Source organism: Hyperolius riggenbachi, chromosome 6 (assembly GCF_040937935.1).
Source record: "Hyperolius riggenbachi isolate aHypRig1 chromosome 6, aHypRig1.pri, whole genome shotgun sequence".
NCBI lineage: Eukaryota > Metazoa > Chordata > Amphibia > Anura > Hyperoliidae > Hyperolius > Hyperolius riggenbachi.
Window position 1 is genome coordinate 311,097,026 of NC_090651.1, and position 22,764 is coordinate 311,119,789.

General features: G+C 43.6%; 2 long non-coding RNA genes across 2 annotated transcripts in view; one reads left to right on the plus strand and one right to left on the minus strand.

Moving 5' to 3' along the window:
* Positions 1 to 21,991, minus strand: part of LOC137522845 (uncharacterized) — a 36,103-nt gene extending 14,112 nt beyond the window's left edge. The window contains exons 1-3 of the long non-coding RNA XR_011022458.1: positions 21,840 to 21,991; positions 16,990 to 17,166; positions 8,419 to 8,510 (exon numbers count right to left, since the gene is read on the minus strand). This is a non-coding gene — a long non-coding RNA (uncharacterized lncRNA). The remainder of the gene's footprint in view (positions 1 to 8,418; positions 8,511 to 16,989; positions 17,167 to 21,839) is intronic.
* Positions 1 to 22,004, plus strand: part of LOC137522846 (uncharacterized) — a 43,922-nt gene extending 21,918 nt beyond the window's left edge. The window contains exon 3 of the long non-coding RNA XR_011022459.1: positions 21,916 to 22,004. This is a non-coding gene — a long non-coding RNA (uncharacterized lncRNA). The remainder of the gene's footprint in view (positions 1 to 21,915) is intronic.
* Positions 22,005 to 22,764: the final 760 nt, after the last annotated feature.

The window sequence follows — 22,764 nt, forward strand, 5'->3', positions numbered from 1 at the left end:
ACAGGATGACTCCAGGGGGCTGCAAGAAGCCCCAAGTAAGTTAAACTTTTTTTTTCTTTTTGCACTATAGATTTCTATTGAATAAGTAACTAAATTACCAAAACAAAGTTAAGTCAATATATATTTTATATTTTTTGTTTTTCACTCATATATATATATATTTTTGTTTATTATTTTCCTCATATAATGCATTGATGGATATTTGCCGTGTGCGCCTGTGGTGTCCGCCCTGCCCTCTGCCCGGCCTGCCCGTCCTCCCCATTGGATGGCGTCCTGGTGTGTCATTTGATGGGCGCCGGTTGGCGCCCGCCTGTGACGCATTGCTGGAGCGCATCCGCGCTCCACATGGGGGCCGCCCATACGCCGGCCGGGTGGTGGGCGTGTGGCGGAGACGCGCACGGCTTTGGGCGGGCGGTGGGGCGGGCCGCGCAGGCGCATTCGGCATTTATGGACGCCGTTATGGCGTCCATACTATTACCACGCTGTTTGCCTTTGATAAGGCCGCAAGATGCGGCGAAACATGTCAGGCTTTTCCTGACAGCGCGGATGTTCTCCTCCATCCCTCCTCCATTTGACATTTGCTGGTTCTTCTGGTCCCACGGACATCCAGTTTTTTGGCTTCGGGGCAGCTGCATGGCCACATAAAGAAACTTTGCTGGCACGCACACTGGCTCCGGATTTCATCATTTCAGTGTGGTAACTATATGAGAACAGCTTTTCACGCTTACAGGTGGCTGGATGATTTCATGTGCCCTGCGAGTGGTTGATTTTGTGTTTCTGTCATCCCCTGAGTCTACTTTGGGAAAAGACTTTCGTCTTGTGTCCCATTGTCACATGCCCTGCGATTGGGGGACTGTTTTGCTTGCATGTGCTCATCGCTTGCCATCTAACCACACTGCATGCCACCAATTTGCTTGATGCCATTTTCACTTCCAGCTTACAAGCTTGCTTGTGCCTTTGCTGTGGATGCTGCCTTTTAATCCGCTTACTTGTGCTTGTTACCAACTTCAGGAACACTAATCAGAAGCTTTGCCTATATCGACTGCCCTGCATTGCCCTTTATCTGCTGGACTTTCACCTTGGCGGCCCTTCCAGTTGCTCATTACAGTGGGACCACTACCAAGCTTTTGCTGAGTGTATTTCAATATGGGGGACTGCAGCCCCTAACTCATTTTTGAAGGGTTTGTGAGGAGAATTTTATGGGGTTTCCTTTGGGTATTTGTGGGGTTTTTTGCACTTTTGTTATTTGTATATTTGTAATGTGTTTGCTCATTTTTGATATATGCTATTAAAAGGTTTTTCATCCTTTTCATGCACCCAAGAGCCAATTCTCTTCTCTTTGATATTTTACATGATTTACGTTGGCAAGTGCATGTTTAGGATACATAGTGTTGCTTTGATGTCATGTTATATTATTTGTGGTTAAATTTGTTATATTCCCATTGACGCTGCCCTTGCACATTTAAAGAGGTATTTTCAGCAGGTTTCAATGAATGTATCTAAATTAACTACTTTTTCTCCTCATTGGTTTGCTTCAAAAAACTACAAAAAAAGAAAGAGCAAGAAAAAATGGGTAGATTATAGCAGATGGGTGTAATAAAAATAGAATTCCCAACAACTAGAGGTTGCAGCATTAACCATTTTCAGAATGCCGGTTAACAGGAAAATAATACTAAAAAGTACAATTCATGTGTTAGGAAGAGATAAAACAGGTAAGTACAAAGACTACGGATTGGTACGGTGATCTTCAGGTAAGTATGGATATGCTGTCAAGTTGCATCAGATCAGTTCTGCAGCAATTTAGATCAGTGCAATAAGAAAATCCTGCAGAAAATTGACCTGATATGTCAGTTCCATACAGCCAATAAGGAATTGGACAAGCGTGCCAAGTGGTAGACCATACAAATTGCAGCAGTCAGAAGTAATAGATAAGGGTTTCGTAAGGTCAGCAGAAGCCCTGGAGGCAGGCCAGGATGTTGCAGAGAACAATTTATTTTCCAGCAGAGTTCTGTGGCAACTATGTAGCAAAGTCTACCTATGCTATAGTTAGAGACAGTCAAGGCAATGCAAATAATTCTGGCTTGCATACAAATTTACTGCAAACTGTATGAAACTTGTAATTGAGCTAATTCAATGCACTTTGTATTTGGTTTAGTTCCATGCTGCATACAGTTGGTTTTAAAGAGAATCTGTATTGTCCGATTTGTACAATAAAAAACATACCAATCGAGTCACTGTGATCTCCTGGATCCTCCTTTGCCGTTTCCATCGTTCCCCGCCGCAATCCTGGCTTTTAATCGCCAGTTTTAGGCAGTGTTTACAAACACAAATCATGGCCGCTAACCAGGAAGTGATGTTTGTGTGTGTGTGTATATATATATATATATATATATATATATATATATATATATATATATATATATATATATAATATGATATAGTATACTACAAGTTTTTATTACATAGTGAACTCCAGTCAGGAATTCTCAAAGTTTCTCAGCATGAGCAGCTCCCTCCCCCCTCAGACAAGCTGAAATTGAGAGCAGAGAGCTGTCTGTGACTAATAAACAAAGCACACACACAAAGAGCCTGCAGGGGGCATAACTTCTCCCTATCACAGCAGAGGCAGTGCATTCCTCTCTGGGTCGACAAAGCTTGACAAAGAAGATTAGACACATTACAGAGACAGTGCAACTAGAAAGGCTGCAGTAATCCAGAGCACATTAGAACAGGTATAGGAACTTATAGGATAGAAGAAATAAGGCTGAAATTTTGTTACAGAGTCTCTTTAAATTTGCACACAAGTCAAAATGATTTTCATCGTATTGACCATCTCTAGTTATGATCTAACAAAGCTTCCTCATATGCTGTGGGTCAATACAAATCATACATATAAACCACACATAATATGATTATTTCTGTCTAGGTCATTAGGGTGAAAATGCACATTTTGGAAGCTTATTAATGTATTAATGGCAGTCATTGAACAACACTTGGCGACTAAGCAACTGAAGTGCCTTAATGAAAACCTGGGCTGTAAGAAATATGTGAGTAGGAGAAAAATAAATGCTTGTAAAATTAGCTACCTAGGCCGCCACCTATAGCCAATGCTTTCTAATCGCGGTCCACATAACTCCACTACTTCTTCCTTCCGGGTTTGAAGGAGGGAGTAGTGGAGTTACGCGGACCACAAGTGGAACGCATCAGCTAGAGGCAGCGGCATGGGTAAGTTATCCCCCCTCTGCTGCGGGTAGCGCTATCTAATTTAAATTTCGATTATGAGTAGCTACTTATATAGTGCTCACCACTACTATAAATAACAATAGTTGTTGCTAAAGCATGGCAGAGGTGAGAGAGGAAATAGACTTGAGTGCACTGGTTGTGAGGAGAGGCTGGGGGTGGGAGGGGGGAGGGCGCACAGACAAGAATGCATGGCAGTAACATCCACCAGTGTGTACAGTGAACTGCATTCTCATCCCCTGCTGTTCCTGTGCTGATCAGAGCACATGGCTGAGACTTATGAGCTGCATCTATGTGGGGCCTCTGCTGTGGATCAGGTCATTTGGACATGGGGGTCTGCAGGCATCTAATAGACGCCTGTGTTAATTATCGGTAATCAGGTATCCAAGCAGTGAGTTGGGCACCTGATGCGAATAGTAGCCAATTGGCTACTACATAGGAATTAATGGTGGTAGCCAATCATCTATCGGTCATTTGGGGGCTGGAGTTAGGAGGTTCATTTTAGGCACTTACACGAGGGGTAGGCATTAGGTGTGTGGGGGATGTTTTAGGCAATTAAAGGGGGGGGGGGGCATTAGGGATAGGCATTAGGTGGGGGGTTGTTTAAGGCACTTAGAGGGAGGGATTAGGGATAGGCGGAGGGGAGAGTTCAAGTGAGAATGGGTGCCGGGTAGTGCATTGTAAAATATTGGTAATTTAAATTACCAATATTGATTATTATCAGCACCACCCGGTGCCCAACTTGTGCAGGAGCACCGTAATAGGGACTCCCTTTGCTGTGCCCCTTGTGAAGGTGTGGCAATGTCAGCAGGGCTGGTTGTTGAGACTCGAGTCTTTACATGTAATTTTACGCATGGGAGATAGTTGCTGGGGAGGGAATGGGGATAAGTTGAATAGTGATCACCTCTCAGGCGAGTAAGTTGCAAGCAGGGTCTGCTTATGAAGGGCGAAGGGGGGGGGGGGGGGGTGGTAATATCCTGAAAGAGTGATGGGGGCACCTAAAACCTGAGCACGCAATCAAGGTATGATGCAGAAGAGGGTGGGTTAAGCACTTTAGCATATATGCACTGAAGGATCTTGTCCTGATCCTGGTCATGTCTAAATACATATTTTTCTTAGCTAACACGATACAAGACTATTTTGTACTGAAAATAATGTGGAAGAAGCTATTACTGAAGCCTTCTTATGAATGATACCAGCATAACTATTCAGCTGACCTTTTGGCTTCTGCGTTCTGACCCGAGGCAAGCACACAACCAGTGGAATCAGAACAACTGCTCTACATACTTATTTTGGGTCAGTGTTTTGGAAAGTATTGCAGGTAGAGGAGCAGTACAATGGCCAGGCAAGTATAATTTTGTAGAATGAGATCAGCAATGGGCAGCATGCATATTTCTTTCAGTATGGGGCTCCTGTAAGCAATGGGTTGGATGCGTTCCCAGCTGTGGCCTCTTGAGGCCAATTTGGAGAGCAGAATGTCTTCATCATTTGGTGGAATGGATCTTTTAGCGAGTGAAGCAATCTGAATTCTACTTGGAAAAAGACAATCGTACAGTTTGCAGATTAATATGTGAAATGAACAGCTAGTAGCGCACGTATGTTTTGAATACATTACGTAGAAGAAACGAATGATGTTGCATAGTTTAGAACTTTTTAGACCTATTGTTACATAGACCTGTCTAAATCTTTCATAAATGTAATAATCTACGATTTATGCTGATGATGCCTTATGTTGGCAATGCTATTTTCTGTTACAAAACCCAATAGAAATTACCTTGATTCAAACCTTTTTACAGGAAAAGTTTATGTCATATGTCTTCAGAAACAGAGAAACATTTTTTGTTCTGTTGTAGCCAAGAGAGATTGAGCCCGATCCTATTAACGTTTTCTCCTAAGTTTCATCCTAGGAGATAACTTTTCATCATCTTTTATCATGTTTTAAATAAAACGTATCAAAATAAAAGTTAAAGGAACACTATTAAACCAAGTGTTCTAAAATGACAATTCACAAATAATGTCTAAGTAAACATTTTCCAACTTTTCAGGTTAAATATTTGAGGCAAAAGCTTTAATTCATTGTGTGTAGGATTTAGCTACGTTTGGAATGTCTCATTTGCAGAGGTATGAATCTCTGCAGTCTGACATGCTAAGAACAGTGTAATATTGCAGTGTTATATTGAAAGCCTGTCAGGTATCAGGTTTCGCACACAATTACAAATTTTTATGTTGCACATAACATATATTTCCTCTGTCCTCTGCAGAGAGCTCAGTCAGAGACAGGCAGAGTTTTCTCTCACACACACACAGGAATAACAGATGCACTGTGAGGGAATTCCCCCTCCCCTCATGGCAAACTCTGCCATCAGAATTGCCATCAGAAAAGTGTGAAAGGAATTAGATAAAAGTAAACAAAAAGATAAGGATTCAAATGTATACACCAGTACGTAGCAGCACTTCCCAAACATTTCATATCTCAATTGAAAAAAATATGTTAACCAATAGTGTTCCTTTAAGTAAATAAAAAGTTAAATGAAATCAAAGTATTAAAAAGTAGATGAACAAGTACTGTTAAAATGATTGTATTCTCTTGCTTACTGGTGGCTTAAAATACATGTTATTAATAAGGCATGAAAATATCTCCTAGGAAAAAACGTATAGGAATCCTGAGAGGAACAGGAAAAAATGTATACATACCTGGAGCTTCCTTCAGCCCCCTTCAGGCAACCTAGGCCATCAGGATTCCACCAGTGGGGGTGTACTGCACATGTGTGGCTCGGCCTATCATGCGCCTGTCACTGGGAGCATTCTGTGCCTGCACAGTACTACTGCTGGGAAATTCCACACAGCTTAACAGCTAAACAGCCTAGGCTTAAAGATTAACTATAACCAAGAGTTAAACTTCATTCCAATCAGTAACTGATACCCCCTTTCCCATGAGAAATCTTTTCCTTTTCACAAACGGGTCATCAGGGGGCTCTAGATATTGTTGTGAAACCCCTTCCACAATGTGATGTCAGGACCATGGTTCTGACATCTCACTGTGGGAGCCGTTTGCATTGTGGGAAATAACAGCTGTTTCCAACTGCCAAAAAAGCAAGCAGCATCTCTTTCCACTGACATCACCTGCCAGCAGTAAAAATGTCACCATGTGATAAATGTCAGAATATAAATCAGGGAGAGGAAAGATTTTACAATGGGCAAACACTGACTAAATCATTTATACATAATTATTGTAAAAATGCACTTTTTTTTAATTACATTATTTTCACTGGAGTTCCTCTTTAACTTCACTGGAAGGGCAGTGCTAGAGACAAAAAAAGCATGTCTGTTTTCCCTATACGGGAAAGGCCATTGGAAACATCCAAGAGTTGCCATTTTGGAATGATTATCATATTGGAAGTGCATATGAGCCTGAAACGTGTCATTTGTAGCCCCTATTATTTAATGTACAGCGGTATAATAATAATAACACTGCACAGAATGGCAGCAGAGAAGCATTGTAAATTATATTTAATATACATAACTGCTCAGCAGTTTAAAGGATTATTTTTTTTTCTCCGTGAAGCTGGAGTTTCATTGTGAAAGGATTGCTGGAGTTTCTGACAGCCGATCGGAAGATGTGGCGGGTTGGAAAAGACTTTTTAATGTCACAGTTCACTCTTTAACTTCTTGTTTCTTCCTCCTTTCTTGTGTATAGAGAGATCCCTAAGTGCAGCCAGTCACATTGTTGACACATTTAGACCATATTCCGGCACAAGGTGTCAGCAATGTGACAGCCTTTTAATTTCATGCTGACTGAATTGAAAACAGAGGTAAATTATAGTCATTATGAGAAACTTCAAAGTATTCCAAATTCCTCTTTCTTCCTTTAACTATTATTTATAGCACTCTGGTGTTCTCTGCTCAGCACTACTTGGTGCATGAAATGATCAGAAACATCCTTCCCTGGCCAATAATTCACTTTTAAGGTAGTACTGATTTTTTCCCCCTCAAGAGATGGTAGGAGGACCCCCGGGCTCGAAGCAGGTCAATTTGGTGCATGCATGTAGCCATGTAGCACCTGATATGGGTGCTGCTATAGCTGCAATGTTATAGTTCACATCTGAGTACATGTAATTTGGGTGCAGATTTACTTCAGTGGCGTTCCTATCATTGGGCGCAGCGGGGTGTAGCGCACTGGGTGATTGACAGGCAAGGGGGTGTCACCAAGCCCCCTGGCCCCTACAGCACCACAGCAGGAAGGAGGGGAAGCAGCGCTAGAAGAAGGGGCAGAGTGGGGACAGCGGCGGGTAGAGGGGACAGAACCCCCCCTCCCTCACCTGGGTCTCCTAGTTCAGCTCTCTCTCTCTCCAGAATCGCGGAAGCAAGCAGGAGCAGCAGGCGGAGGACTACTCACCTTCTGACATCCGCGTTCCAAGTGCTGGAACGCAGCGTCGCAGTCGTCACAGATCTCCGTCTTCAATGCCGCTCACTGTGCTTCTGCTAATCAGGAAGCCTCTGCTAATCAGGAAGCACAGTGGGCGGCATTGAAGGCGGAGACCTGTAACGACGGGGACGATGTGCTCCAGCGCTTGGAACGCAGAAGTCTGAAGGTGAGTAATGCTCCGCTGTCCGCTTGCTCACCCGCCGTGCCTCCTTGCCACCGCTATCCTGGAGGGGGAGAGAGCCGAAGGAGGGGACCCAGGTGAGGGAGGGGGGGTTAGGCCCCCCTCCCCACCACTGTCCCCGCTGCCTCTCCTTCTAGCGTTGCTTCCCCCTCCTGAGGCAACTATACTACCTACACTGGGGGCAACTATGCTAGCTACACTGGGGGCAACTATACTACTACACTGGGGGAAGGGCAGCTATACTAACTCCGATCAAGTCGGGAAGTGTAGGGTCTACCGGCACTACAAGGCATGCAGTCGTATCACTAGAGGTAGGAAATGACAGACATTCAAAAGCCACCTTGATTAAAGAAACTGCGTGCTCATGATGTTGCTTGTAGATATATATATCATGGATCATCAGAGAAAAGAAAAAGTTCCATCAGGCACTGCAGTTGATTCAAGTTTAATCATGTTTTTAGTGTGATTTAAATCACAACATATAAATATCTTGCATTCAATGAGGTAGGTGCAAAAGTCATGTGTAAACAACTAGTGCTTTTAAGATTATTGCATGAGATAGATGTCCTACCATATCAGAGGGTGGGGGTGGTGGGTGCAGGGCAAAAACGGTAGCCTAACGGCCGCATTTTGCATGACGGTGCTTCTTCCGAGGCTGATCCACTACAGTTAAAGACAACTTCAGATTAGGTTTTACTGCAGGGAAGTTCAAAAGGTCATTATTTCTGCTCTGTTTCATAGTTTAAAATACAGAGTGTAGTTTTTAAACTGCAAATATTAGAGAATAATGCAATGTTATCTAAAAAAAGCAATATAACTGAAAATAAAAATATGAAAATCTTTTATATGCTACTAATGCTCTATTAATTATCCATACTACACATACAATTCATTATATCAATGAGGATTTTTTTTCACTTCAGTGTCACTTTAAGTAAATATGAAGCTTCCAATTACGTTATCTTTCCAAAGGCATCATAAGTACATGTTTTCAGCCTCTCTGCATGCACATGGGATTTCATAGCTGCATGCTCCAGTGTGCATTAGCTCCAAACATCTTTGTACGGAGACATAAAAAGGCTGTTTATAGCTGGAGGAATACTGTATATTCTGTGTTATAAAGTATAAGCTGACAAATTCTTAATCACTGAAAATAATACACATATAGTATTAGCCATACCTCCCAACTTTTTGAGATGAGAAAGAGGGACACTTAAGCCACACCCCTGGCACACCCCTAATCATGAATATCATGAAGATTTCGTCAAAAAAATATGTTGTTTTATTACTCAATCCTTTCTATCCTGTTCATTTTCCTTCATATTAACATTTGAAAATTAGAAATACATCAATTTATAGGATGGGGATAAAGTTTAGAGTCAAACACATTTTTCAGGAGAAAAATACCCATATTTACGTAGAAAGAGGGACACATGAGGAGGAAAGAGGGACAGAGGGACATGGCTTCCAAAGAGGGACTGTCCCTCCAAAAGAGGGACAGTTGGGAGCTATGCTATTAGTGGTAGTACCAGTACTAGGGCAACATGGGGGTGGGGCGGGGGAGGGACTTGTATCACTCACAAGTGGAAAAGGGCAGGGGCGGACTGACCATTAGGGCACTCGGGCACGGACCGAGGGCCCGTGGTCAGGGGGGGCCCGCCACCCGCCATAGAACCCTGAGCAGCCAGGAGGGGAGACAGCCAGTGAAGGAGGGCAATGGGCATAGCAGCGGAGAAGGGGGGAAGTTTCCCCCCCCTCCTCTCACCTTGGGGCCCCCCTTCCTGGCTCTCCCCTCCGTAATCTGTAAGACAGCTGGAAGCGGCTGACAGCGGGCGGAGACGCTGTTCAGCCATTGGAGGGATCGCTGATCTGTGTGCAGCTAGTGTGGGCTTGAGAAGCCCAGACTAGCTGCACACAGATCAGCGATGCCTCCGGTGGCTGAACAGCGGTAAGTCTCCGCCCGCTGTCAGCCGCTTCCAGCTGTCTTACAGATTACGGAGGGGACAGCCAGGAAGGGGGGCCCCAAGGTGAGAGGAGGGGGGGGAAACTTCCCCCCTTCTCCGCTGCTATGCCCATCGCCCTCCTTCACTGGCTGTCTCCCCTCCTGGAGACACCTACAAGCCTGGCTGCATATACTGGGGAGACCTATACACCTGGCTGCATATACTGGGGGCACCTATAGACCTGGCTATACTGGGAAGACCTATACATCTGGCTGCATATACTGGGGGCACCTATACACCTGACTACATATACTGGGGGCACTTATACACCTGACTACATATACTGGGGGGGCACTTATAGACCTAGCTACATATACTGGGGGCACTTACAGACCTGGCTATACTGGGGAGACCTATACACCTGGCTGCATATACTGGGGGCACCTATACACCTGGCTACATATACTGGGGGCACTTATAGACCTAGCTACATATACTGGGGGCACCTATAAACCTGGCTATACTGGGGACACCTATACATCTGGCTGCATATACTGGGGGCACCTATACACCTGACTACATATACTGGGGGCACTTATACACCTGACTACATATACTGGGGGCACTTATAGACCTAGCTACATATACTGGGGGCACCTATAAACCTGGCTATACTGGGGACACCTATACACCTGGCTGCATATACTGGGGGCACTTATACACCTGGCTATACTGGGGAGACCTATACATCTGACTGCATATACCGGGGGCACCTATACACCTGACTACATATACTGGGGGCACCTATAGACCTGGCTATACTGGGGACACCTATACACCTGGCTACATATACTGGGGACACCTAAAGACCTGGCTATCTATACAGGAGACGCCTATAGACCTGGCTATCTGTACTGGGGACACCTATAGGCCTGGCTACCTATTCTGGAGACACCTGTAGACCTGGCTACCTATACTGGGGACAGCTATAGACCTGGCTATCTTAACTGGGGACATCTATAGACCTGGCTATCTTAAATGGGGACATCTATAGACCTGGTTATCTATTCTGGGGACACCTGTAGATTAGGCTACTTATACTGGGGACACCTATAGACCTGGATACCTGCACTGGGAAAACCTATAGACCTGGATACTTCCACTGGGGATACCCTTTGACCTGGTTACCTATACTGGGAGCACCTATTTTTGGGGAACTGCTGCTGCCAGATTAAGTGTATTTTGAGAAACAGCTGCCAGATTATGTGTATTTTTGGGGAACCGCTGCCAGATTGTGTATAATGGGGGAACTGCTGCTTCCAGATTCTGTGTATTTTGGGGGAACCACTGCTGCTACATGTATTTTTGGTGATCCGCTGCCAAATTATGTATATTTGGGGGAACCGCTGCTGCCAGATAACGTCTATTTTGGGGGAACGACTGCCATATTATCTGTATTTTGGAGGAACCTCTGCCAAATTGCATGGATTTTTTGTGAAATGCTGTCAGATTACATGTAGAAGCATTATGGGAAAGCACTATGGCAGAGTGCAAACTTCCCCAGCAGACCTTTTACACCACTGCTAAGGTCATGTATATTTTGCCCCACCCATGACCACGCCCACATTCTGTTGCGTGACCACACCCATTTTTTGGCGCGCCGCGCTACGCGCGGCGCAGCGGTTTTTGTCACTATGTAATATCTCAATATAACATATTTACTGTTGTCAATAAATTATTATATCTTAGTCTGTAAAAATATAACGTGAAAGGTGGGAAAACACTGGTATGTGGGGCCCCATAATCTCCTATTGCCCGGGGGCCCCATGAGTTGTCAGTCCGCCCCTGGAAAAGGGTGAAGTGTAGGAAAAACAAAAGAAGTCGCATCTTCTCCATTTGAGGACTAATGAGTCTGCAGGCCTGGCCTCTTATTCACACTATGTGAAGGCAGCAGCTTGAGCCTGTCACACACCATGGTTGCTATCTGACTGAGGATAACCAAACATAGTATAACAATAATGTTTTTATAGTGCTTTTCTCCCATAGGACTCAAAGTGCTTAGGCTCTCTCAGATTCAGTAATTGGTAGTAGGATGAAGTATTAACACCCCAAAAATTATATTTCTGCAAATGCCAAACTGAACAGGTGGGTTTTCAGACTGGATTTAAACAAGACCAGAGATGGAGCTGTCCTGATCTGCTAAGGTAAGGAGTTCCATAACGTAGGGGCGGTATGACAGAAGGCTCTGGGACCAAACATTGTCCGGTGGACTCTGGGTATGACTAGATTATTAGAACCTGTGGATCTGAGATTGCAGGGATTCCTATGCAGCTGCAACATTTATTTCATGTATCCAGGGCCTAGATTATGTAGTGACTTAAATGTCAGTAGGCCGATCTTGAATAGGATCCACTGAAGGGGGTGCAGGACTGGTGTTATGTGGCAGTGACGGGTTGGTTAACAGTCTGGCAGCAGTATTCTGTATCAGCTGTAGGCGGTACAAGTCCTTTTTTGGAAGGACGCTGTAGAGAGCATTGCAATAGTCCAGTTGGGATGTGATGAAGGCATGGACTAAAGTTGGTAGATCTTTTGGGGGGATGAGGTGCTTGATTTTTGCAATGTTCTTCAGGTGAAAATAGGATGATTTCACCACAGCAGAGATGTGAGTTCTGAAGTTTTAATCCCTATCAATTAGAGTCGTGAAGATATGCGCCTCCTATTCCCAGTGGTGAAGACTGCGAGGGGAAGTGGTTTGGTTGTCGTGTGCTGCCCACCGATCAGGAGGACTTTAGTTTTATCTGCATCTAGTCTCAGCTAGTTGTCACTCATCCATTGCTGTAGTTTGGCTAAGCAGGCATTTACAGTTGGAGTTGGGTCTGTCACACCAGGCTTGAAGGAAAGATATAGTTGGGTGTCGTCGGCATAGCAGTTGTATGTCAGGCCATGTTTTTGGATTAGTTTTCCAAGTGGTAATATGTAAATAGTAAAAAGCAGGGGAGAAAGAATTGAGCCCTGGGCCCCCCATACTAAAAGACTAATGGGTGGTTAGAGGTTTTAAAAGCCTAGGCAAAAGGACATACTCTAAGATGCCAGAAGATCTCCAGAGTTTAATATCTTTTTCTCATTGGTTAATGCTAAACAGGGAGGGATTAGTGTAATGGTGACCTTGATTGGTTATCATCTATTCCTCTGAAGACCTCCCACCTTGATCTAAACAGTACTTCAAGACCTGTTTTCCCTTCCCAGAGTTGTCAAACTGGGAAGCTTTCACTTATGCCTGCTCGTTAAACCTCGCAAGAAGGAGGCAGGTAACATACTGTCTCTTCCTCTCCTCCCCCCATTACTGGCCCCTCCTTACTGGGCCACTTATGGTACTGAAAACCCCACTGCCTGTCTTTACTAGGGATGGTCGGAAATGTCAATTTCCGATTCCACAGAGATTCCAATTTCCGCCAATGCCAATTACCGATTTCATGAAATTCCGTTCAGTTTCCAATTTCCGAGTTCGGATTTCCGAGTATTTTTTTGGGGGGTCATGTTTTGCATCTCTGATTGGCCAAATACTTCTAAGTTGACTCTGCGTTCTCTGATTAGTCCAGTGCTTCCGAGTTCTGTGATTGGGCTAAAATTACGGAGCTGTGGTAATGCAGTATTTCTACAGAAATCCGATTTCCAAGTTCGGATTTCCGAGTAGTGTTTTTTTTGGTCATTTTCTTCGCATTTTCTGATTGGCCAAATACTTCCGAGTTGTTTCTGCATTCTCTGATTTGTCCATTGATTTCTAGTCCTGTGATTGGGCTAAAGTTGCCGAATGGCAGTAATGCAGCATTTCTGCAGAAATCTGATTTCCGAGTTCCATTTTCTGATTGGAAATTTAAATTCTGTGAAATCCGAATGAGCATCCCTAGTCTGTACTGAACAGCAGTGATCTGTAATGGGCGATATTTGGCATCATGCACTTTGAGTCCTATAGGACCCCTTACCCCATCCTGCCCCATAACGTTAACTTTTCTGAGGCCTAACTGTAACCTTCTAACCCTCATGTCTAAACCTATTCTTCCCCTATCATACCCCCTCATACTAAACTCTCATTCACACAGTAGATGGAACCCAAACGGCTACTTTGGCCGAGAATCTAGAGTGTGCACAGTTGTCCCATGAGGTTACTTCAAAATCTTTCTCAGAGCCTTGACGTGTCTCCTTAACCCATCCAAATGACACCTAACCCTAAAAGATACTTACATTATTTTTTTTTAGCCCCAGCTGGAAATCCAAGCATTGGGTGACAGAATTTTCTGAGCAACATCACTGGCTATGGTATAGCTCAGTGCCATCCCAGAGCCAAAAACCTGGCAATAAATCTCACAGGTGTTGGTATTGTTCATGTTGTAGCAGAACACAAGCACCAAACCAAGAACCAAGCCCTAACATTTAGTGACATCAAAGCCGATTCTTCCAGCTGCCAGACATACTGAGGCAGTCAGCATGGGAGCTTGAGGAAAGAATGTAGCAATTATATGGCAAATAATGCATTATTTACATTCTTCTGTGTGCTTTGGTGGGAGGGGGCATAAGGAGAGGCAAGAAGTGAATATGCACCCTTGCCCATTTCCTCCTAGCAAGCTCCTCCTTTGCTGCAAATTGCTATAAAAGTACAGTAAATATGCGTTAAAATATAGAGAAGAAGGGCTTTAAAGCACCGCTAATGCAACAAAAAAAATTAAAATTTAAAATACATGTAAGTAGATTAGAATAAATTCCCTTTATTCTGTGTTGCTGTCACTGTAGTTTTGTAGAAATGTAATGGAACTGACAGGTTTTCGACTAGTCCATCTTTTCATGGGGTATTCTCAGTATTTCATTATTCTTTATAAAAGCATCCCCAGGAAAGGATCTATATAAAGATGCAGGCCACCCCCCCTACCTGTTTGCACACTATTCTGGCAGGCGACTGAGCAACTGCTGTCCACTAAGTGCCTTTAAAAGTAAAGAAAACCCCCGAGAATCCCCCATAGGGAGATTGGCTACCTAATATAAGTTCTGGCAACATAGGAGAAAATTAATTTATAGCACAATTCACTCTTCTTGTACACAGTACTTTTTATGTATGCATTTTCATGTATTTCAAATTTCACAATTTGTCGTGATAATGATCCTTCAAGTCTTTTTTTTTAATCTAGAACAAAGTTCTATAAATTATTATTATTATTATTTAGTATTTATATAGTGCCGACATCCTCCACAGCACTATAAATATGCTTTCTTATTAGTATCTTTAGCTTTAACCCTGCTCACAGGTACAATACGAAGCCAATATGATAAATGTATGTATAGAAAACCTCATCTGAAGAGTCAGACTAATTATAACACACAATCAATGATAGAATAGCCTGAGATGCTTTGGCTGTAACCTGGTTGTCCATCATCCTCTAGGTCTGATGTTGGATCCCCTATCTGCAGCCTTAATGGAGTCAACATAGCTTAGGGAATGGCTCTTAAGTGTGCAACCAAAGCCGCTGCTCAGTGCTCACTAGCTGTCTTGCCGTGGGTATATATCTATTAAACCACTGGAGAAATACAGCTGTCGCAGGCATCATTGGTTCCTGACAGTGGATGATCAGTCAGTGAACATAATAAAAAGAAGGTGCAAGAGGGACCCATGGATTACAGCGTGCACAAGCTGAAAAGCAGTGCCTACACATTCATTGCACATTTCAATGGAAAATTCATTTGTGAAATCTGAAGACTTCAGGACCTAGAACCCACTAGGAGCGCTTTTATGAGCGCTTTGGGATTTGAAAAGCTCTTGCTAATGCTAATGTTGTGCTATGGGTATGATACCACTTGAGTAATGTGCTTTTATAAAAATCCCCAATAGCATTGCATTTCCAAGAGCTTTATAAAATCACTAGCGTTTAGAAAAGGCTGCTAGTGGGTTTGAGCCCTAAAGCAGTTTTGCAGGCGCTAGTCTACTTTTAGGGGACCCAGAGGGAATCTCCATAGACTAACACTGCACACACATTTCCAGAATGAATTGCGCAGCTGTGGCGCCATAACATTTAAGAAATTGACATATTCTTGTAGACAAATGCCTTGGATGATGAAATCTCCAACACAACAAAACTTATCAAGAATGAAGCTTCAGAATGTGGCCATCACCTTGGCAGCGGCCAGCTTCATAAATGTCATCTGTCCATCTTATTCCCTACCACTTCCGCCTTCTCTTACCTTCCACATCAAGGTCTTCTCCAGTGATATGTGCTAATTTGGCCAGAGTATTTGAATTTTACTACAAATCCTTCTAGTGTGCAAATTTTACTTTTCTTTAACCACTTGAGGTCCGGCACGTCACAACTTTAATGGTTTATTGCAGTGCTACTTTGCTGTGAGCCAGGTGGTACACCTCAGGTTTGCCTGCCACTTGTCCTGTTCCCATCTTGCCTCCACAAAGTTCAGCTCCCCCTCGCTCGCTCCTCGCTGTGCTGCCCTGTGACCTCAGATCAGTGGTGAAGAGACAGCCAGGCGAATGGTGCATAGTGATAGTCAGGTTACTGCTGATCTGAGGTCTGAACTATTCTGCAGGGCAGGACAGCGAGGACATCAGGGGGCTAAAGAGGCTTCCCCCTTCCTCCACAGTAGAGGGGATCCAGCGATAGGACACCCAAACATCTCCTTGTCCGCATACCTGCAAATGCAGTAGCAGCTCTCTGCTTGGATTCTGGTGGAAACAGCCAAGCCTGATCGGGTGCGCTCTACTGCGCAGGCACACGGGTGGTACTTGTAAATTTTCAGGTGATAAAAGTGGTACAATTAGTGAAAAGATTGAAAAGCCCTGGTTTATTGCTCGGTCATACAACTTAGCACCCTAATGAATTTCACCCCCTTTTCTTCTCACAAATAGAGATTTCTTTTGCTGCTATTTGATTGCTGCTGCTATTTGTAGTGTGTTTTGTTTAAAAAAAAAACCCTAGACTGGCCCTAGACTAAGATACATACACTGCAGGATACATATAACATTTTATCGCTGCTGACAATAGACAATAGACAAAAGTCTGCACAGAAATAGTATAATAGTATAAGAAATCAGCACATATAACGTGAGTCCTACAATTCACAATCAGCTATACTTCACTACAGCGATCTTCCATTTCATAAATTCAAGTGGTAGAGCATCACCCAAAGGACTAAAAGGAGCTTACCAGCTGTTAACAACCCACATCATAAGGTTGTGTGTCTCGTATTCCGTGGTAAAGGGAGCCAAGAAACGATCACCAAGGGATCCAGATGTCCAGCACTCCTTATCTTAGCCCAGGTATAGCATCCAGGAATCCGGTATAGATAAAACAAGCAAACAAACGGCAGATCTAAGTGTAAACCTAGCATAAGCCATAAAGAAAGCGAAATAAAAATCAATAAAACTTACATACGGGGCCCAAGACCTGGGAATCCTGACAAATATTTGCGCATGTATGCAGCTCCACAACCAGCAAGACAGTAAAAGGTACCGCCTGACTCCTTCCCGACCGCTTTCTCAGTCTTGATGACGCAAGACGGCACAACCAGGGCTCGCAGTAAGCTCCGCGGCATTTAATTGACACACAATTTTTGTACCGAAAGAGGTGCAATGGTTTAAAGGGACTCCGAGCAGTGCAGAAACTATGGAAAGATGCATATCATTTTAAAGCTCTCTTTCTCCTCTTCCCCATGATATATAAACCGCCGCCCTACGCCTTTTAGTTTTTGCTATTTTTGCAACCGCGATTTCGATCGCGAAAATAGAGAAAACTAAAAGGCGTAGGGTGGCGGTTTAAGTATCGTCAGAAAGAGGAGAAAGAGAGCTTTAAAATGATATCCATCTTTCCATGTTTACATTGTATTACACAGGGCGACTTTTTCCTAAAGTCAACAGCTCCATTCTGCTGAATGGAGCTGCTGACTTTGAGAAAAAGTCGCCCTGTGTAATACAAGTAACCATGGAAAGATGGATATCATTTTAAAGCTCTCTTTCTACTCTTTCTGACGACCCCTAAATCGTTGCCCTACACCTTTTAGTTTTCTCTATTTTCGCGATCGAAATCGCGGCGCGGCAATTTCGATCGCGAAAATAGCAAAAACTAAAAGGCGGAGGGCGGTGGTTTATATATCATTGGAAAGAGGAGAAAGAGAGCTTTAAAATGATATGCATCTTTCCATAGTTTCTGCACTGCTCGGAGTCCCTTTAAGCGTTCTTTATATTGTAAGCATTTTGGCGGACCATGGCATGCATGCAATATAATTAAAAAAAAGTTTTGATGTTTGTATTGCATCCAATACAAAAAAAAAATTTGAATTTGCTGCCTGATGTCATGATGCTGCGTACGCCCGACACCACGAGGGACAGGAAACGATGAAGGAAGGAGAACGGAGATCACCGAGAAGACGTCAGGAATACGCTCGCAGGGAAGCAATGAGGTGCCAACGAGGGATCCCGCATGCCAGTGATGCTGCAGTCATGTAAATGTTATTGCTGGATGAGCCCCTTTTACACTTAACCAGTTGCTTTCATTTAAAACTGAAAGAAAACTGATTTTCAAAGTAATGCCCATGTTTTCCTATGGCACAGTTCCCACTATATGCGTTTTTAAAGGCCCTCTATCGCGAAAATTGTACATATACATATAAGAAGTATGTTTCTTCCAGAGTAAAATGAGCCATAAATTACTTTTTTTACTATTTTGCTGTCACTTACAGCAAGCAGTAGAAATCTGACAGAACTGACAGGTTTTGGTCTAGTCCATCTCTTCAAAGGGGATTCTCTGCAAGGCTTTTATTATTTCTAAAGAGACCATCCCTGAAAAAGAATTTGTATGAAGATGCAGACAGCCACCCCCCTACCTGTTTTCACACTTTTTTGGGAGTTGGGCAGAGCAAGTGCCCTTTACTGAGTGCTTTTGAAAATAAACAAAACTCCGAGAATCTCCCATGAGAAGATGAGCTAGTCCAAAACCTGTCAATTCGGTCAGATTTTTACTACCTACTGTAAGCGACAGCAACATAGGAGAAAAGTAATTTGTGGCTCATTTTACTCTGGAAGAAATGTCCTTCTTATTTGTATGTGTTGATGTTATTTAAAATGTTTATGATTTTCGCAATAGTGGTCCTTTAACTGAAAGCTTTTACACAATGCACTGCTATGGCCACAAACGCACACTAACGCGTACCAACGCATTAAGGGCTTGATTCACAAAGCAGTGCTAAGTGTTAGCACGCTTGTGAAAAGCCCTGTATCTCGCCTAAAGTTAGTTTAGGCGGGATAAATAGCACTCACGCGCAAAGTCCCACATGCAAAACTTTGCGCGTGCACGGCGTGGTGCGTGCGAAATGTCGCATCGCGGTGCGACGAAAACGGTGCACCTGATGCGCCTATAAGGTCGCATGGGGTGCGACCTTAATGTCGCACCCCATGCGACCTTATAGGCGCATCAGGTGCGCCGTTTTCATCGCACCGCGATGCAACGTTTTTGCGTGCATCACACTGTGCCCGCGGGACTTTGTGCGTGAGTTCATTTTAAAAACGGTGCTAGGTTAGCACCGCTTTGTGAATCAAGTGTGAAAGGGCCCTTATAACTGAAAGAAAACTAATTTTCAAAGTAATGTCCATGTTTCCCTATGGCTCAGTTCCCACTATACATGTTCTAACTGAAATCTTTTTCATAATGCAATGCTGTTGAAAAAACGCGTACTAACGCAAACTAACGCACACCAACTGATTAAGTGTAAAAGGGCCCTAACCATTGTTTTATGGAAGAGTCAGGCCCAACCATACTGCTAGACAGGTTTTAGTGAAGTAGGTCCCAAAGACAGAAGCTGAGAGATGGCAGTACAACTCTAAATACTATCAAAAACTAAAGTACATTTTGTTGGAGTTGGGTTTATATCTTTCAGCACTAGCATCTGTGTGCTAAAATAATGCAGCTTCCCAATCTCAGTGTATACAAATACACTGAGGGCTCGTTTCCACTATCGTGAATCCGCATGCGTCTAATGCATGCGGATTCGCACATGTAATGCAAGTGGATGGGCCTGTTTCCACTGTAGCGTTGTTGAGGTGCGTTTTTTTCAGTGGTGAAAAAACGCACAAGAGAGCCGCAGAATTCGCCTGCGAGTGGAATGCATGCGAATAGGGAAATCGCCTGCGGCTTTGGTATGTGAATTTTCATGCAAATTCGGATAGAAATCAATGGAAATACACACCGGCACTGCCATGGTTAAATTCGCATACAGCGTCATTCATGCGAATTTTCATGCGAATTTGCACAAAAATTCGCATACACCCGCATGCAAAATTCGCATCCGCATGAAAATTTTTACCGCGGTGATTCGCACCGCACAAGTGGAAACGGGCCCTGAATAAGGTACATAGCAACAAAATCACCCATTTTCATCCAGGAGATTTTTTTATGGTGGCCACAACATAAGCGCAATTTACAGCATTGAAAGCATTAATGTTACCTGCACAGTGATCACCATTTTAACTCTCATGGAACTGTTATTATTACACATTTATATAGTGTTGACATTATGCACAGCACTGTATAGAGTACATTGAATAATTCATGCCATTAGCAGCCCTCAGAGGGGCTCCCAATGTAATGTCCATACCACAGTATAGGGCCAATTAGGGCGAAGCCAATTAACCTACTGGAACAGTTTTGAGATGTGTGGGAAAATACCTTAGGGACATGTGCGTTTTACAGAGTACGAGCCCCTCTATGCACCCATCAAAATGAATAGACCTTGACAACCAAAATATGTGATGCGTTGTTAGTGAAATGCATCATCTCCTCATTATAAATGGCCTGGCAGTGTATTTTTGGTATAAGAGATCTAAAATTATATTTTACGTCTATAAATAGACTCATTGGATCCTCTTATTACTTACTGATCATTTTCATTCTGCCTTATTATTCCTTGCCTAGGAACACATCTGCTTGTACTAAAATCCTGTGGTGGTGATATTAGCAATGAAGGTTCCAGGCAATAAAAGCATATTGTCTGTAATTTAGTAGGTAGCAAAACAAAGGAATTAGGATGTACAAAATCCACTGCAGATAAAGAGAGAAAACAAGGCTTGGCATAGCTTCTAACATGCTGAGATGAGAAAGAGGAACACTTTAAGACACGCCCCTGCCACACCTCTAACCACACCCACCACACCCCACCTCATGCATATCCTAAAGAATTCTGAAGCAAAAGATGTAGTTGTATCATTCAGACCACGCTAGACCTTTCTATCATAATTAGTTTCCCTTCAAATTACCATTTGAAAATTAGAAATATATCAGTTTGAAGGATGGAAATCAAGTTTAGAGTGAATTAAACATTTTTCAGTAGAAAAATACATATATTTAAACAGAAGAGGGACAAACGAGGAAGAAAGAGGGACAGAGGTATTTGGTTCCCAAAGAAAAAGGGACAGTTAGGTGCTATTGGCTTTGTGCTGCTCAGGGCGGAGTCTAGATAAAATTGGGCAAAAATTAACATGGGTCCCCACTGACCCTCGCAATCCAGGCCCTCCCCTACTTACAAACAGGTTCCGCTCCGGGAGATTTTTTACAAGTTGAATTTGTTTGCATGTTGAGCCGTGTGTTAAACATGTTGAAATGGGGATAAATTATTTACTTTCAGACAACTCCGGATTTGGACATATAGTATATACTTTGGGTTGTTTTCAATGTGCTTTCAAAGTGGTTTGTATAGTTTACATAACAGTTTATAAAACACTGAAACTTGCGGTATAACAAGAAAAATATGTAATATAAAAATCAGTATTGTATATATTTTGTACATGAAGACAACTTTGTATCTCTGAAACGTTGTGACTTGAGTCGTTTGCAGGTAGGGGACTGCCTGTATGGTGTTATTAGGTGCACCTTTATCCCCAACAGGATGACAGGACCATTAAGTGTCTTTTGTTCAACCCACCCCCCCAATTAGTGGCATTGTCTCCCCCATCCCCACCCCAAGATAGCAGTTTTAGGTGGCATTTGCTGCAGCAGAGAATTCTTACCTCTTCGGCCAGCGTGTAGCCTCCTTCTTTCTTCAGGATCCCTGTGTCTCCATCTCCACTCATGCCTCTTTTCCAGCCCCTACAGATATGCATGTACGTAAAATGCCGGCAGGACATGGGGACAAAGATGCCACATGGAAGGAGATGGAAAGATGCTGAAGGAAGAAAAAAGGGGGCGACAGAAAGACAGGTGAGAGCGCTCAACTTGGGGAACACCATTAAACAGGCCACAGGAGCCTATAGGCACAGATGTCCTGGCACTCTAGACTTTGCCCTCCATGAACCTACAAACCCCCGCCAAACTGCACTGCAAGTGTGCTGGCTGTCCAAGCTGTCAATTCTCCCTTATTTTTATTGCCCGTCGTAGCTACAGGTGTCCCTTAGCATTAGATAGCCAGGCATTAGGTAACCTCAGTATTAAGTAGCTAGTGGTGCCCCCCACTTGAATGGAGATCTCGTCAGTGGAATGCTGAGAGCTGGCTGAGTAACCTTTTATTTACCCTCTGCTCAGGATTCTTAATAGGAGGGGGGGGGGGGTACACACTATGGGAGGAGAGTGAACTGCTTTTCCACTATCAGGCACCTGTAGACACGTGCCTACAAAGCCTTATGGTAAATTTGGCACCTGCCATTAAAGGGACCCTAAACAGAACACGACACTGCAATATTGAACTTACCTGGGGCTTCCTCCAGCCTTCCCCCGCCCCCCCCCCCCCCCCCCCCAGTTTGTGAAGTCCCTCGGCGTCCTCTGGGCTCCCCCCGTTCTTCTGCCAGTGGCTCCATTAGCCGTGCGACTTCACCAGGAGTCATGCGCAACTGTGCATGCGCGACCCCCCCCCCCCCCGCGTGTCTGTCTTGCTCACGCACTTGTAAGTAAGTGTTCTGCGCAGGCATGGTTCACTCTTTCGAGGACTGTGCATGGCGA